We start from the raw sequence: 18335 nt of genomic DNA on the forward strand, positions 1-18335 counted from the left end.
CCTGTCCCCTACTTGGTGTGCCACAAAATTTTGGTTAAGGTAGATGTATCTTGGTCTTCAAAGGGTTGGGAATGGGAAATATTTTAAACCCCCCACTCTACCTAGCTTGCCACCTCCCTACCGTTCAGATTTCACACAAACCCAACCCCTTTCCATCCATCTCTTGCACTTCTCCCGCTTTTTCCTCCTCGCACCTTTTGTAGTCGGTACGCGCAGGCGCCTCTCGAGCGAGGAGCTCGTGCGCGATGATGTCACGAAAACGTAGCGAGTCCCGGATGTGTAGTGGCAGTATGAGGATAGGAGCGAGGCTGAGAGCTAGGCGGTCGCTGTGAGGTGAGCGTTGAGAAGTCACGGGTCCTGCCTACAGTTCTTCCTTTCCTCTTGCTTGCAGCGTTAAGGCTTCTCTTATCAGCCACGGATGCCGCGTTGCAGCCGTGGACCTTAAGGGTGCGGCGCTCCGCCACGGTAAGAAGAGCGAAGCCGTGCGCATGCGCGGCGCTTTGGCCTGGGGCATCGCGCGCAGTGCGCATGTCCGTTGCTCGCCTTCCAGGGTTGCTGCTGTTTCCTGTCTAGGCGTGGAGCGCATGCGTCTGTGAGGACTGTCAGTTGATCGTGACGCGCTTGCGCAGAATGGTGCTGCAGGGCTCTGCTGCTGCCCAATAGGGAGACTCTGTGTGGGATATAGAAGGGAGACATGCTGCTAAATTGTCTGAGGGGCTGGCTCGTCTATCAGCTTTGCAGAGGGGGTCGGTAACAGTGTTTACTTTCCCTCTCCCCAGGGGTGCGTGATGTAGGGTGGCGGTGAGGGAGACTGCAGGTAAGAGACTACATGGGATGGGAGGGTAACTTTTTGGTAAGTAGGTTTGTTTCATAGCTCCTCTCACGTCCCTGGTACCCCCCTCCCCACCCCCATCACTCGTAGGATCGCCACCTGACCCTGGTTGTGTCAGTACTGGTCTTGCCCCTCTCCACACCTCCTTTCCTCTCACTGAATCAATGGATTTGTAGTTTTTTGTTTCTTGGAGAAATTGGAACTACAAGTTCACAGATGTAGTGGTCCAAAATAAGGACTGGATCTGCCTTTTAGTATTGACTAGGATCAAATGGAATTTTTAACTGTGAGCATGGGCTGGGCAAATGAGGGGAGATAGAAATAAAATGAGACCCCCTTCTGCATACCCACACACCCTGAAGGTTTGGAGGCAAGAGCTATTCTAAGGTGGGGTGGAGGGGATAACCCTGTAACGAGGAGTGAGAAAGATTGCCTTAAAATGGGATGAAATAGAGCATGTGAGGAAAATTCAGGATGGGAGGGAGAGGAAAAGAGAGTGGGTGATATGGATGGGAATGAGGCATCCCTAAGGGTGGTTGACATTGAAAAATAGGAGATGAAACTGGGACGGGTTCGGGGAGGAATGGGAAAAGAGAAAGTGATAGTCATGATATGGTGGAGAGAAAGGGAAGGGTGGAAGAGGTGCAGGGGTAAAATTCCCATGGTAAGGGGCAAGACATTTGGGAGGTATCTTCAGGATACAGACAATATTGCATGCTACTGTGTCTTAAAAGTAGAGTACTAAGGAGGAAGAGAACAAAAGCTGTCTCAAAAAGGAGGAATATTTTACAAGAAGTTACACTATGGCTGACAGCTGGTGAGATATATCCCTGACAGTGTAGACAGGAATAACTGGGGAGACTAGGTGGACCAATTGATATTTCTGACATCTACTGTGATAGTATTTTAGCAGATGTTTTAAAATGAAAAGGCTCTATCAGAAATCAAAAGGTCCAACTGTGCACCAAATAACCTGGCAAAAAAGTAAGACAGTAGAAGATGTCTTTAAAATGTAGACAGCCTCATGGTCCATCACACAAGCATTACTGCTCAGCCTGGCTATCATTTTCTTGCCCACCCACCATCTTATCACCTGGTTTTATTCTCCCAGCTTTCTCTTATGAATTCCCCCTCCATTTATTTCTCCAACGTGGTTTGAAACAAGAAGTGCATAGCCTACCAAAAAAGTCTCAGCTATTTGAGCATGTCCATTTTCACTAAGACTTGCAGCCTTCCAGCCAGATGCAGGTGCTAGTTCTATAATCACTTTACAATCTGCCTATGTGGTTGTCTGTATTTCTGCACAAATTTATAGTTATTACAATACTAATGAGCAGGGGCAAAATAGATGATAGGAGATGATTTTCTAAATTGTTTGAAAACTAGACATCTGGATAAACTAAAAAAAAAAATTCTGTCCATTGTGCTTTCCCTTAGTTAATTCTATATGTCTCCCTGGACCCCAGCTTTAGTAGAGCATCTTGTTAGTTTTAACCTTGCTGATTGCTAGTCACTACTTTTTAACACTTTCTTCCTGCAGGATTTTTTCAGCTGTTTCACAGCTTTACCTATAATTGTTGGCAATGACTTGGCCAGTTTACCTTTTTAATATCTTATTTGTCTTGGTATTTCATCCTTTATCCCATAGCCTCAGTGTGACATTCATGATACAACTCTTGCTGCACAGTCATGGAGTTCTGGTTGGACTTTGAGCCAGTGGTCCACTGTTAATTGTGATCTCTAATATAAGAGAAATTCTTAGTCTGTGTGTCTGGAATAGAGAAGTCAGACCCTGATTAATTGCCCAAGAAAGAGGCCCAGAAGCAGGAGAAATGAGAGATGAAGAGATCTGGGGGTAGAATGATTTTGTTTGGGAAGGCAGGAGCTTACACTTGGACTGATGCCATTGCACCCTGATTTATTTATTTGCCACCAAGAATTAATGAAAACTTTAGTCACTCATGCACAGTACTGGAAGCTTCCCTGCATGTACAGATTGGAATGAATGCTTGGTTGAAGCTAGTGCTGTATCTGTTGCCCTGCATGAGGACTGCAATGAACTCTGGGTAGAATGATAGAAAAAGTAAGTTTTGATGTTAACACCCCCAAAGTGTGCTTCCTCATATGGTACAACTCGTATGTTCTGTATTCTCTATCTGATTTTACTTGTGGCACATCTCAGGCGAGACTCTGAGAGTATCTATTGTTAGTGAGAGCAGCATGCTTTTCAAAGCTGTGAAGTTTTTCAGTGAGTGCCATTTCTTGATACTGATGCTAAAACAAGGAGCTACCTTGATGGCATCCCTTTGCTGGCCTGATGCTCTGGTAAGAGGAGTTCTTCAGAAAATGAACAAACTGCTGTACAGCTAACAAGTATGGTCTTTGCTGTTAGTTTTTGTACATTAAATGCTTGTACATGAGTCTTTGGAGTTTTCAGTGTGACTTTATTCCATTGTTTTCAATAGAGTGAGAAAAATTTAGAGAATTTTTTGTTTTAATTCCTGCCATCAGAGGATTTCTCTGGGCTGTATGTCTTTTATTTGTATTTTGATTCTTTCAGGACACAGCATGTTTTGGTGTTGTGCATTATGGCTGTCCTGGTGCCCATGTATCTTTCTGTCCTGCACGTTGCTGCTCTCCCTGGGATGCTGTAAGTCTTTCTCCTGTATGCTTATGCTCTGCCTGTGTCCTAGATATCTTTTGCTTATTGTGCTGCTTAAAGTTTTGCATCTTTTTAAGACCAGAATTGAATAAAGTAAGTCTCCATAGCAACCTTGAGGCAAGTAGAATCCTTTATTGGTAATAATCAAATAGTGTGACATGCATAACATAAAACCAACAGGAGCCTGTATCCTTGGGACCCATGCAACTGTCACTTTCAAGAGCAAGATTTTTAAAAAGGGCTCCAGTTGTGATCTGAGAAACTATAGTCTGGTGAGCTACATGGCTTAATGGAGAAGAATCAACCTGATTTTAGCAAATGTATTGGATATTTTTTAAGGTTTTAATAAACATGTGGATAAAGGTGAGCCAGTTTATATAGTGTATTTGGTTTTTCAGAAGGCATTTGACATAAGACTCCTGAGAAAATTAAAGAGACATGGAATAGGGAGCAGTATTTTATTGTAGATTAGTAGCTGGTTAAAAGACAAATAATAAGACTAAATGGTCAATTTTCCAAATGGAGAAAGATAATTAGTGGAGTGCCCCAGGGATCTGTATAATACATTAGACTTTCAATTTATATGCTGTCTTTCTCAAAAAAGGGACCCAGAGTGGCTGTACTGGTACCTGTGCTGTTTAACATATTCATTAATGATGTGGAAAAGGGGACAGTGAGTAAGATAATAAATTTGGCAGGTAACACACAATTATTCAAAGTTGTTAAAACAGTGGATTGTGAGGAATTGCAGTAGGAACTTGCAAGACCAGGAGACTAAATCTCTAAATGGCAGATGAAATTTAATGTGGACAGGTGCAAAGTGATGCTGACTGGGAAAATTAATCCCAACTATAGATTCACAAGATGCTAGGTTCCATACTAGAAATTGCCACCCAGGAGAAGGACCTTAGAGTTCTTGTGGACAATTGTTAGAAATCCTCAGCTCAATGTATGGCAGCAGTCCAACAAGGTAAACAGAATGTTAGAAATTTGGCAAGGAATGGAGAATAAAACTGAGAATATCATAATCCCTCTTTATTGATCCATGGTTTGACTGCACCATCAATATTGTGTGTAGTTCTGATCGCCTCATCTCAAAAAAGAAGCAGCGGAACTTGGAAAAATACAGAGAAGGGCAGTTAAAATAATAAAGGGGATGGATTCTCCTCCTTATGAAGAAAGACTAAATTGGTTAGGTTTCCTCAGTTGGAGAAAACTGAGAGGAGATTTAATAGAAGTTCATAAAATCATGAGTGCAGTACAGTGGATAAATAAGGAACAGCTATTTACCTTTTCAAATACTAAAACAAGACAATAAAGTTTAAAACAAATCATATAAAATATTGTTTCACTCAATGCATAATCAAGCAAAATTTGTTGCCAGAGGATGTGATCAAGGCATCTAGCATAGTTGGGTTTAAAAGATTTGGACAAAAAAAAGTTCATAAACAATTATTAGCTAGGTAGTCTTGGGAAAGCTATTACTTATCATTGGGCATGATAATAAACAAGATCTAACATTACTTTTTGGGATCTAGCAGGTACTTGTGATATGAACTGGCCACTGTCAGAGACAGGATGCAGAGCTCGATGGATCCAGCATGGCATATCTTATATTCTTAAAATTTTTCAGAGGATGTGGTTAGCCTTCATGAAACCTACAATATAACATATGTATCAATCTACCATATTTGAAATTAGAAAATAAACAAGGAGAAATCAGACATTTTTTAGTAATTAAAACATTTATTTGCAATGAATCTGAAGATGGTGTCCTCTTTCTTTCTTTTTTCCCACTGCCCCAGATAACATACCTGAGCCACACAGTTCACATTATGGTCCTAAGGGCTGGAGTGATGCCCTCTTTTGAGACTAGCTTTCTATGCTGTTCTTTGGCTGGCAGGAACTGCCACAAGAGCAGTAGCTTTCTTCCCCCCCCCCCCCCCCCCCTTTATGGGACTACAGCATACAACTCTGTGGCATACCCAAGCCTTGCTGACCATGTTGAACAGCACCCTTGCACTAGTCTGCCACACTGTAGTGCACAGCACTGAAGCCTGAGGAACAGGACTGGCCTATTCTTAGTTTTCTGTGAACCATTCACACTGATGCAAATGAATAATTCTATTTGCCTAAAGTTAACTGAAGAGCTGTTTTCTTTATCTAAATCTGGCTTGGGGTGATAGCCAGGCATTTTTCTTGTTTTTCTTTTAAATTATGTACACTACTAATAGGTGGGCTTTGGAGCCTTATAATGTGGCATATAAAAAAAAATGAATAGAATGAGAGATGGTTTCATGAATGGATTTACCCCTTATTCATTTAGACTTGTTTATATTCCTTGGGACCCAGCATTTCTCTAGTGTACATTGCCACTTTCTCATGCCCTAGTGTCTTTGCTATGCATCACCGTTCTTAGGACCCAGTGCATATGGATCCACTCCTTGGGCCCTAGTATTTGTTCTGCTGCACAGCACCACTCCTGGTTGTGCCATTGTTCTTCCTGAGATTGAGCCAGGTGCTAATGAAGGTACGCTCACTGCAGGCAAATTGCTCATTTCTAAAGTGGAGGGATTAAAGCACTGTATATTCCAGAATTTAATAGTTTGTAAAGCAGCTGTTCCAAATATATAAATTCCCATAAAGCTTCTGATTGCCTTTAATCTAACTTTGCAAGTTTTTAACCTTTTTAGGTAGGTCGACCAGGAAAAAAAAATTGTGTACTGAAACTGAGAAAATAACCTTGGTGAAACTGACCCTGTTCAAAGTCAGAATTATTTTTCTTCCAATACTCCCATTGTAGGCAAACTTAGACTTGACTCAAACTCATGTCATGGATTCATGGAAAAGATTCAAAGACCCTTAAGTGATTATGGCTCTTTTTTTTTCTGACTTACTAGGGTATTTATCTTTTTGTTATTGGATTTTACTGATAAGGTAATCTCTCTCTCTCTCTCAACTTCAAAGGCAGTTTCTCAGAGGAAGAATGTGGAAAAAAGAGAAAATATTTTCTGAAGTACCTGATATTAGAAAGTCTTCCTCTTCTAATACCTTTTATAGTGGGAAGAGGAAATGTTTCTAACAATTTTTGGGAGAATAATCACTGTAATGTAAAACAGTGGATTTCTCAGTAATCTTTCGTTTTCGAAGGATAAATATTTTCCATGGGATTATATTGTTTGGTCATATGCTGTAGTGTTTGGATATCTGAGAAGCTTTCCATGCTTAAAGTTGAACATGAAAGTTTCCTTGCATACTAAATTTAATTTCAAGTGTTTGTTTTGTAGTTAACTTTTTAGCCTCTTGATCTGACATTACTACCACTTAAATGAAACTAAGATGTTGACCACCTGTTTTCAGACAAGGTTCCTTTAGGTGGTGGCATCAGCATGTCATTCAGGAATCCATGGTCCACACTATAAAATTTGGCGAGGGGAAGGAATAGTTGAGATGGAATACTTTTATATCTTATTTGAGATACTCATTTCATAGTTCTTTTCAAGACAGAAGTCTCCTGATTAATCGACAAGCAGACATAAATTGGTCATTACATATGGGGTGACAGCATCTAATGGTGCTGACACGAACCCAGCTCTAGGAGCTCAGTAAAGACTTGACTGATCATGTGTGTGGGGGTCTCCATGCATGCATGTTGCTTTATGAACCCCTCAGTCTTCCTTTCTCTGAGCTACTATATGGATGTTTCCTAGTATCTCTTTTGAAAGTTTTCTAACTTTTTGGGGCAAAGTGTCCTTATCTAGTTTGTTGCTTCAAGTTTTTCTGCTGTTACCTCAGCAGCCGCTCAAACAGAACTTTCAATTGTTAAAAACAAAAAAAATTATCTAAAAGAACATCAACAGAAGATGTTTAAGGTCTACATCTAGCACCCACAGATATATATTCTGTCCGTGTTACTGAAGCAAGGGCCCGGACCACGCCTACTTCGCTCTCTACAGCTGTGGTTGTATTTCCCCCAGGGTGCAGCAGTCCTGGGTCTGGAAGATGAAGGCCTTAAAAAAGGCGCCAGAGGGTAATACCCCTAAGCTTAATTGTGAGGCCAAGCAGCAGAACCAAGGAATAATGCATTGTTGACTCCCAGTGCAAGAAAATGCAGCAGCAAGACTTCTTCATGCATTTCTTCAAGCAATGGAAGGCTCCCCTCCCCCATTCTGGCACTGGCCTCCAGATCTGCCTCGGATCGGAATGGATATGGCACAGAAGCAATATGGCATCTAAGTGGCAGGGGATTCTCCCTTTGTGGTTCTCCCATTCAGAGCTGAAGAGAAGTTTGGCATAGGGCTCTGCTGGAACAGGCTTCCCCTCATCGCTGAAGCAGGACATAGTCTTATCACCGCAGGTGCCATCTTTGTTCATGGTGCAGAAGATCTCCATAGTGCTGAGCCATCTGTTTTATATGAACCTGTACTGTCCAGGGTATCATCGGGGCAGAGTTCATAATCCATGGTGCAGTCAATAAACCTGGCACAGCAGGTCACAGCACCATCAGTGATGCTGAAGCAGAGCACTTTGGCAGGTAAGTCCAAGTCCCACAGTAGGTGTCGTGGCACGGAAAGAGCTACCAGTGTCTTCCATGGAGCAGGCTAGTCAATGGCCATCATCAATGCAATCAGTACGAAGTAACTCAACATCTGCAGTAGGAGTGGTGTAGCTGGATTTCTCTTCAGCTTTACTAACAACCTTGTGGGAGGATGAGCTGATCTGGGTTTCTGAAGAGGATGTCTTTCCTCCAACTATAGCTCAGAGAGTTCCACAACCAGTGAGAACCAGTTATTATAGCACGTGAAGAATTTCTTTGCCGCCTTCAGTCTTTTTTTTTTTTTTGTCCAGGATGGAGGAAATTTTCCCACATAGTGGGGATATTTCATGTTCCTCTGTGCATACTTTGATGCGAGAGTTTAAAGTTTTTGTTAGTACCCTGTTTCCCCGAAAATAAGACAGTGTCTTATATTAATTTTTGCTACCAAAGATGCACTAGGCCTTATTTTCAGGGGATGTCTTATTTTTCCATGAAGAAGAATTCACGTACCGGTATATTGTTGAACAAAAAAATGAACGCGCTCCTCGAGGGCCTGCTGTGCGCATCCATCCTTAAAAGCGACTTTTGCACCTGCTACAAATAAAAGGATTTAACTGGCCATGTCAGATTGAATAAAAGTCTTTTTAAAATAGTTATTCAGTAGTCAGTGACATACTTTTCACACACACAGAACAGCTCTTCTACCCACGGCATCAGTTAACTTGTGCTGGATGGAATTAGACACACCTAGATCTCATTCCAACTCTGCACTTTCCTTTCTTCACTGGCTTTGAATTTAACAATTTATAAACCACATTTTCTTGATGCAACCAATTCGACACAATTTTAAAGCAACACATCACTAAAGCAATTTAGTACAAAAAATAAAGTGTATGAACCTCCCCCGCCCCCCGAGAGGAAGATAGAGGCTGCTGCCATTGAATTGAACTGCAGCAGGAAGAGGCAACGTACCATCTGCTACCGTGTTTCGCGCCTTGCTTCGGGAGGAGGGGAGAGGACTGGCAGTGTACGGTAAAGCAACCAAGTGACTTACTTTTTTCACAGCCCTCCTCCGGAGACAGATCGCGGCTCCCCTGCCTCCCGGCGAAGATAGATGCCTGCACGGGCGAAAGTGGCCCCTGTGCGTGCGATTGGGCCGCTCAATGCGTTATGTCACATGCCGTGACGCCAAACGTCGTGATGTCACGCATTGAGCGGCCCAATCGCACGCACAGGGGCCGCTTTCGCCCGTGCAGGCATCTATCTTCACCGGGAGGCAGGGGAGCCGCGATCTGTCTCCGGAGGAGGGCTGTGAAAAAAGTAAGTCACTTGGTTGCTTTACCGTACACTGCCAGTCCTCTCCCCTCCTCCCGGAGCAAGGCTGCTTTTCGTGCCTTGCTTCGGGAGGAGGGGAGAGGACTGGCAATCCCGAGCGTGGGATTGCCCGTCCTCTCTCCCCTCTCTCTCTTGCAACTTTTTTTTTTTTCGCTTTTTCGATTTTTTTTTTGCGCTTTCGTTGCTTCGGGAGGAGGGGAGAGGACTGGGGCTGCCCCGGAGACCAGCACCCATGGACGTGGCCAGGGCAGGTGAGCGGGGGCTGGGGGAAAGTTTGCCGCCTACCCTTACCCCTGCCTCTAATGCAGGGGTAAGGGTAGGCGGTAAATTAGCAGGTTAAACGCGGCAAAACGGCAGGGGCGCGCGTTACCTTATGGGTGGGAATACCATAGCTAATTCGATCGTTTACATGAATTATGTGCTAGGTCTTACTTTCAGGGGAGGTCTTATATTTAGCAATTTGGCAAAACCTCTACGAGGTCTTATTTTCGGGGGATGTCTTATTTTCGGGGAAACACGGTAAGTCCTCACCGTGAAGCAGTGGATTTCTCTCCCTCTAGGGGAGTCCCTTCGTGAATCAGAGGATGAAAATATAGGCTTTGTTTGTTTGCTCTGAGTTTCTCCTGAATGTTTACCTTCTGGACCAATGGATGTCTATGCCTTGGTTGCCACTTTCATCATTGGGGTTGTGACTAAGTATGTACCCTGTGGTCAGGAGATGAGGACTCGGGGTTCTTTTTGATCCCCTTCTAGACTTGAGCATCATAGCTTCCTTCTGGAGGGATATTTGCCACCCCAGATCTAAGCTGGCCAGGACTCTTTCAGAATCGGGAAAGAAAAGGATCCAAGAACAGATGTCTCTTATCTCCTTCAGTTTCTTCATGCTATCCAATTCACAAACTTCTACAGGTTCTTCAGATGACGATCTGGCAGATTGCCTACATTATGCCAGAACTTAAGCTGAACTTAAATATAGAATGCAGGCCTCCCTGGGTTTTAGGATGGCCCAATTGCTGCACTACTCCATGGTGGTAGAAGAAGCATGGTAAGGGCACTCGTGATCTCTCTAAAACGTCCCTTGGGAAGGACCTGAAAGTGGTGGAAGTGTTTGGGAAGAAGGTCTTCCAAGATTCCACATTGAGTACCTGGATTGTGGTTTACCAGTGCTACATGGTGCAGAATTCTCAGAAATTTAACCAGAAGCTAAATTCCCTTGAGGGAATCATTAGACCCAGAACAAGCATTTTTCTATTAAGCAGTGGAAGATTTCGAGGAAAGTGAGAAGCACCTTATCTGTTCTGTATACAGAGCTTTTGATTCTATGAGTAGGACTTCAGCGGCTTCCGTAAGGGCCAAATGCTCACATGGTTGCTGGCGGGCAGCATTTGGGAGGACGTGCATGATCATCTTGTGGTTGTATCCTGTCCACAGGACAGCCTGTTTAGTGATAAAATTCAAGAGATGGTGGCTCTGATTAAAGAGCATCAATCAGTCATCATCAGCTGTGATAGGGGACCAATGAGTTCCTCTCTGACACCAGTACTTTTCTTACAATGGCTTTTTCAGTGTCATTGAGTTCCATCCACTCTCAATTAGCTGCCCGCTTGGAGCTGACAGAGGGGAAAGGCATAAGCCTAAGGCTCAACAGTAGACTCAATCTAAGCTGGGTACCAGTTTTTGATGATCTGTCTTCCCTAGTGTCTTCATTGAGAGGGAGGGTTCAGTCCTTCTTTCCAGAATGCCTCCAAATTATCAAGGATCAATGGGTCCTGAAAATTGTGGAATATGATTACCACGTACGCTTCTCTTGGCCTCCTCTGACCCAGTGAATTTTGGTCTTCTCCTTTGATCCTTCTCAGTCTGACAAATTGCAGTTGAAATTGGAGACTCTTCTCCTGTAAAAGGTGGTTGAACCTGTACATGCCCAGGAGTGTGGCCATTGATTCTACTCCTGGCATTTCTTAATCCCCCAAGAAGTTAACGGGATTAAGAACTATACCAGACTTGTGACGACTGAAACAGCTGTTGGTTTGGGAGAGGTTCAATATGGACTCCCTCCAGATGATTCTTCCTTGCAGTCAATCCATCAGTTGAATGAGTGTGCTGGATCTGAAAAATGCGTATACATACATTCCCAGTTATTTGGTCCATCAGAATTTCTTCAGCTTTGTGGATAAGGATGTGCACTACCAATATTAGGTGCTCCTCTTTGGCTTCTCGGCAGCCTTGAGGGTGTTCACAAAATGCTTTGCTGTAGTGGCAGCACAGCTTGTAGGCAGAGAATCTGCATTTTCCTATTGGTTGGTTACGGGTAATCTCCATTGGAAGTTCTGGTGTCCCTCAAAGTCCTTATGATTCATCCTGTTCCTGGTCAACTTTACTAAGTCAAACCTGTTTTCGTCTCAAAATAATTCAATTCCTAGGAGCCTGGATAAACTTGCTACAGGAAAAAGTGTTCCTTCCTGTTGAAAGAACTACATTGCTAATGGGCCTAGTAAGGTCTTCCCTTCATCGAGACCAAGCACATGTAACGTCTTCAGTGAGGTCTCCAAAGCCAGTGGGATCAGCTCTATCAACTATTGTTGTGCCAAATCTCTTTGATGTCCAAGATGAGAGCATCCTTTCAGTGATGGATGAATCCAGATGTTCTAAAGGTGGATATCTCATTAAGAATTCTACTGCATACGTGATCCTATCTACTGATGCTTCGACAAAGGGGTCAGGAGTGCACACCAGTGCAATGTGGACCCAAGCATTGTGGCCACTGGTGGATAGTCCTCTGTAAATAACTTCCTGGAGCTCTGAGAAATATCTTTCACCTCCTCTCAGGATAAGAGTCATAATGCAGACTGTGTGTTTTTATATAAACAAGTAGGGAGGTACAGGCATGTGTGCCCTCTGCCAGGAGGTCATCCATGTGTCTAGTTGTGGGCAAGACATCTCAGTGCCCATCTCCAGGCAATATACCTTCCAGGAATCCCAGAATACACTGACAGACTGCTTCAGCAGAGGGTTACAATCACATGAATGGTCCCTGGAACATATTTGTAGTCACTGGGGAAAGCTGGTGATCAACCTGTTCGTCTCAGAAGTCAACAGGAGAATCAAAAGTTCTGCTTCATGCATCCAAGCAGCTACAGATTATTCATAAGAACGTAAGAAATTGCCATGCTGGGTCAGACCAAGGGTCCATCAAGCCCAGCATCCTGTTTCCAACAGAGGCCAAACCAGGCCACAAGAACCTGGCAATTACCCAAACACCAACACATTTCTGCTAAACTAGAATCTGTCTGCTTTATGCATATCCACTGATTACTTTAATTGCGAGGACTGGCCGCCTCCCATTTTTAGGGTTGCTCAGCTGTCCTTCAAACATCTATTTTTAAAAGGCTGTGACCAGCTGAGACCCTGCTGGATACCCAAACTAGAAGCCGTTCCTCTGACCAATGTAGAAAATGCAGTAGTTCTCTGGAACCAGACTAATGACGAAGCTGTGGATGAAATTGCTTCTTTGAACCAATAGACAATGCAGAGTCAAAAATGCACCTTGGTTTTCAGCTGAGTTGAGAGCTAGTAAAAGCCAGCTTTATCATCTTGAACACAGATGGAGAAAATTCCTTCTGGCTTGATAAGCTCGCTTATGCTCATCATTTTTGGTTTTTGAGGCCACAAAAGAACTATTTTACTGTAAAAAAAAAAAAATAAAAAAAATAAAAATTCAAATGGCTGAATATCCCTTTTGAATTGTTTTCTATAGTACAGTATTTGACACTAACTGCAAACTCTGAGTTTGGAAAGGAAAGTATTTTGCTTTAGCCTTTAACAAGAAATTAGTATCCATCTGTTCGCAATTCCCAGACGAAGTGAATTTCCATCTTTTAACTAGTGGTGACAATATATTGTTCATGCAGTTGTCGCCATGAACATTGTTTAAATTCTTCTTCCTTGCTATTTTAAAGGATCTGCATGAGGATATCTCACCTGTATTGCTTTTATTATCAGTGCATCGCTTGCTGAAGGTATTTTACTATTTTAATTATTTCAAAGGCAATCATTTACAAGGTCATGGGCCTTTTTGGTTATAGGCCCCACCTTGTGGAGTCAATTGCCTGCTTCCCTGCGTTTCATAAATTATTTTTTGTGTTTTTAGAAAACAATTGAAAGCCCACCTTTTTCACAAAGCTTTTCAGTGAAATGATTGTGTATTTTAAGATTCTTTATTATAGAAACATAGAAATGACGGCAGAAGAAGACCAAATGGCCCATCAAGTCTGCCCAGCAAGCTACGCACTTTATCCATTTTTTTTTTCCCTTTTTCTCTCTCCCACGTGTTACTATTGGCTTCCAGTACCCTCCAGCCCTAATTCCCCTCCACCCAGTTTAGAGAGCAGCTTTGAATCTGCATCCAAGTGACATCCAGCTCAATTGGGGGTAGCAACCGCTGTAACAAGCAGGCCATCCCCTTGCCCCACACTCTTACCCACCCCTGTTTTTATATTTTTTGTTTGTTTATTTATTTATTTATTTATTTATTTTTGGAAATAGCAGCCCTCCATCCTTCCGCTCCGTGAAGGTGGAACACCAACTACTGGCCACTGGCATCCCGCTCCGTGAATGCCGCTGTGGCTACTGCCGCTCCGTGCAGTGTTTGAATGCCGCTGTGGCTACTGCCGCTCCATGCAGTGTTTGAATGCCTCCACTTTATTCACGCCCTCTAGACTTGATGGATCCACAGTGTTTATCCCATGCCCCTTTGAAGTCGTTCACAGTTTTAGACTTCACCACTTCCTCCGGAAGGGCATTCCAGGCATCCACCACCCTTTCCGTGAAGAAATACTTCCTGACATTGGTTCTTAGTCTTCCTCCCTGGAACCTCAGCTCGTGACCTCTGGTTCTGCTGATTTTTTTCCAACGGAAAAGGTTTGTCGATGTCTTTGGATCATTAAAGTTTTTCAAGTATCTGAAAGTCTGAATCATATCACCCCTGCTCCTCCTTTCCTCCAGGGAGTACATATTTAGATTCTTCAATCTCTCCTCTCTGCATTTTACTTTGTGATTGCATTTTGATATTGTAATATGTAAATATAAACTGCCTAGCACAGTGGTTCTGATATAGACAGGTAAACGTTTTTAAATAAAGCAGGCTTCTGTGTGCCCAATCTTAAAGAAACCACCACAAGACTCTAAAGACCTCTGAATTATTGTCCAATATTTTGCACAGAGCGTGTGCTTGTTCTTGCTTTATATAACTGCAGTTTTTGAAACTGTCAACCACTCAGTTCTGTTGTCCTGACTGAAGAATTTAGGAATAACTAAAATGGTCTTGGCCTAGTTTATATTTTATCTTGGTGACATAGCAGATATGTGTTGGATCTACTAGCTCGTCGTGGTATCAAGTAAATTAAATACTAGAGTACCTTAGGGTTCAGCCTTCTGGGCAGCCCTATTCAGTGTTTGTGTGTGTTTGCAGCATTCTTGTAGTTTGCTGTATTGTTTGCAGGTGTCAGTTTTTGTTCCTGAAACTACTACTTTTTCTAAGCCATGTGTCTTGTGTCTCAATGTCTGACTACCATTAAACTGGTTAAAAAACACCTTCTTTAAATTGTGCATATTACAGAAAATTTCCCCATTTCTTTCTAGCACAGATTTTCATACTGTTCTTCAAACATTAGTCATTTCAGGCCTTGATTACTGCAGTGCAGTTTTTATTGGACTGCCTTCAATTATGTTGAAGGCTTTGCAGATGGTGCAGAATTTGGCAGCTAGGGCTTTTACTGGGACAGATCTGAGAGTATGCATTACACCAGTTTTTCCATCAATAAGCAGGGCTGAATTAGCCATTACAAGTAGGACAATGTTATTTGGCAACACCGAATGGACTGCTGTCTTAGCTTGTAGAGCTTTTGCTATACTGAGCATGTGTGGGAATTCCCGCTTGGGCGTTGCCTTGTGAGCCCCCTCAGTCTTTTTTTGTCTGATCACCAGCACAGACATGTACATCTGTTTTGTTTTTCCCCCCCCCCTATAAAATGTTCATATCTTCGTTGCCTCAGCAGCCCCCAACAGCACTTTTCAGTGCTACTTTAAAAAAAAAAGTGTTTTTCTTCAGGATGTCCAGAAAGAAAAAGGCTACAGTGAATGGACTGTGCCTGTAGAAGGAAAATATCTATCACCAAAGGACAAGACCTCTGCTAACATTGTCTGTCTGGGATTGGACCATGACCAGACCAGCTGTTGATGTGGATGGATGTGCCCACTGTCCCAAAGACTTGAGGACCTGGAAAATCCTCCCGAAGTGCAGCTTCCTCTGCCTCACCGGGAATGTAGTCTAGCAGGAACTCCTCCAAAATATCTCCACTGCAGTTGGAACAGGCCTTATCCTTTTATGTTTAGTATCATGTGTCAAAGAAGTGCCACTCTGCAGAGCCACTGGAGCATCCGGTACGCAAAAAGTAGAGTCTTGTGTGTATTAGCATAGTCAACGCATGGTGCATCAGTGCCGTCAACATGCCAAGGCCCTGATGCCAACGATACATAAGTACTCTCTGGGTTTGGTGCATCAAATGCATAAGGTGAAATGCATTAGTCCTTAACAACTTTATCATCAGGACAGATGGCTCCATTGTCAATGCATCATATTGTGCTTCCTATGCAGCTGTATGCAGGTCTGCACAGGATTTTGATGGGGCAAAAGAGAATAGAATACCCCATACCCCACCAATTATCAGATACCTTACTTCAACACATTTAATGGAGCAGTGACTATGCCTGGAGACTCAGATCCCATTTGTTTTCTGGTACCGCTTGCATCCTCTCTTTCTTCAGTTCAAATTTTGCAGAGTCCAGAAAATGTGCAAGATTTCATTTAGGTATCAGAAGAGGATGTTCATACACCAAGTCAAAGTGTGCATCAGCCCTTTGATCAAATAACTGAGCTGGTGAAAGATTTCTTTACTTCTGTGGTGGCTAAGGATAAGGAAGATAGCTTCCAATCTTTCCTTTTCTAGGATATCAGATGTATTCCCATAAGGAGGAATACCATTATCCTCTATTATTTATTTTTATTTATTTATTTATTTATTTAACGGTTTTATATACCGACATTCATCAAAGATATCACATCGGTTCACAGCGTAACAAGAAACTAGTGCCAGTGACGGCGCTTTACATCGAACAGGTTTAACATAATACAATTAAAAAATATTGGAACATAATAACTAGAGCAAGAGGAAAGGAAGGGGAAATAAAACATTAAACTAAAATTAGAATAACATGATTACAAGATAGTAAAAGCAGAGAAAAAAGGGGGGAAGAAGTGACAGAAGAATAAAATTAGATTAGTAAATTATTGTAAGCGAAGATTGCAGGTATATACAAAATGTACAATTATAGGGAATAATATAAAATAACAATAGTTCAGGGAAGGGGAGAGGTGAGGTGAGAAGGGGAGGGGGAGAGGTAGGGAATGGAGGGGGGAAGGGTAACACAGGAGGGAGGGAGAAGAGGAATGGTGTAAGCTTAGGTAGAAGCCGGTTCAAGCGGGGGCTCACCCGCTTATAGTGAAAAACCAAGTCAAGGGGGACAGAGAAGGGAGGGTGTAGATGAGAGCACGGGGACTTTAAGTATATGCTTTGGTGAAGAGCCAGGTCTTGAGCTTGCGCTTGAAGGTTTTTGAGCATTCTTCTTGGCGAAGTTCAACTGGCATTGTGTTCCAGAGAATAGGCCCGGCGATAGATAATGCACGGGCTCTCGTGGAGGTTAATTTGTAAAGTTTGGGTGAGGTGGTGGGCATGGTGGCGAGATGAATGTGTCTAGTGGGTTTATTGGCTTGGTGAAATCGGAGGGTGTCATTGAACCAATTCATTTCAGGATTGAACAAGGCCTTATGAACGAGTGAGAGAGCCTTATATTGTATACGGGAGGCTATGGGAAGCCAATGTAGATCTTTTAGGACCGGTGTGATGTGGTCGTGTCTGTGAGTGTTGGTCAAAATCCGGGCTGTTGTATTTTGTAGTATTTGAAGGGGGTGGATGGCATTGTTGGGGAGTCCGAGGAGAAGGGAATTACAATAGTCGATTTTGGCAAAGATAATGGTTTGTAGAACCGTACGGAAGTCAGGGGGATGAAGTAGAGGTTTAAGTTTTTTAAGGGTGTGAAGTTTAAAAAATCCATCTTTTATTATACTACTGATGAATTTCTTCAGTGTGAGGTGGCCATCGAGAATGATACCCAGATCTCTATTAGGGTAGTTACGTTATCAGAAACTCCGTGTGGAGATCTAGTCCAAGAAATTGCTTGCAGCAGAGTCCAACCTGTCAGAGGATATGCATATCTCCATCAGAAGTCCTTTCTTACTCTAGATTTCTGGGCAAGCTGGGAAAAGCACTGTAAGTGCATAGGGAAAAAAATTCTCATGCAAATGTCTGTGGCTGTCTCCAGGTTCTAGAAATACCAGTGGAGCTAGCAGCAATCTTGATTCCTAGTATCCTGCAAGAATTACAAACCAGAATGTGGGAAAATGCTGTTTCTTGTTCCCCAGTAGCAAGGAAACTAGACCTCAAGTATAGGGTACAAAATCTCCAGGATTTGGAATAGTACAATTACCCTAGGAATCAGCTCTTAAAAGAGCAATGAAAACATGGATATACTCTAATACCCCACCAAGGAAGGACCCCAGACTACTGTACAACTCTGGCAAAAAAGTTTTTTTCCAAAACTCTATGCTTAGTGCGTGAATCTTCATTCACCGGTTCTACATAGTTCAGGAACTGTGTGAGTGTGAAGGTGGAATTGCATACCCTCAGTCACTTTTAGATACAGACGAGTGCATACATCATTTTCTGAGATCCATCTATGAAACATTTGTTATCACGGCATTTAGAGCATGCTGTGTGGCTTGGTTGAGAGCCAGTAGTCTGTGAGATGATGGCCACAAAAAGTTGGCTGACGTCCTATGCTTTGGAGATCAC

The 18335-nt window shown here is 42.8% G+C and overlaps 1 protein-coding gene across 10 annotated transcripts in view; it reads left to right on the forward strand.

The window, feature by feature from the left end:
- Positions 1-259: 259 nt before the first annotated feature.
- Positions 260-18335, forward strand: part of SPOP (speckle type BTB/POZ protein) — a 190884-nt gene continuing 172808 nt past the window's right edge. For 2 of the 10 annotated variants that reach the window (XM_029573353.1, XM_029573349.1), the window contains exons 1-3: positions 269-465; positions 780-817; positions 3393-3482. The gene's annotated coding sequence lies outside the window, so the exon portion shown is untranslated. Of the gene's footprint in view, positions 466-624; positions 818-3392; positions 3483-18335 lie in introns of those variants that run through there. The other 8 variants (XM_029573351.1, XM_029573354.1, XM_029573352.1 and 5 more) reach the window with 8 other exon arrangements.

This window comes from Rhinatrema bivittatum, chromosome 12 (genome assembly GCF_901001135.1).
Source record: "Rhinatrema bivittatum chromosome 12, aRhiBiv1.1, whole genome shotgun sequence".
Taxonomy (NCBI): Eukaryota; Metazoa; Chordata; class Amphibia; order Gymnophiona; family Rhinatrematidae; genus Rhinatrema; species Rhinatrema bivittatum.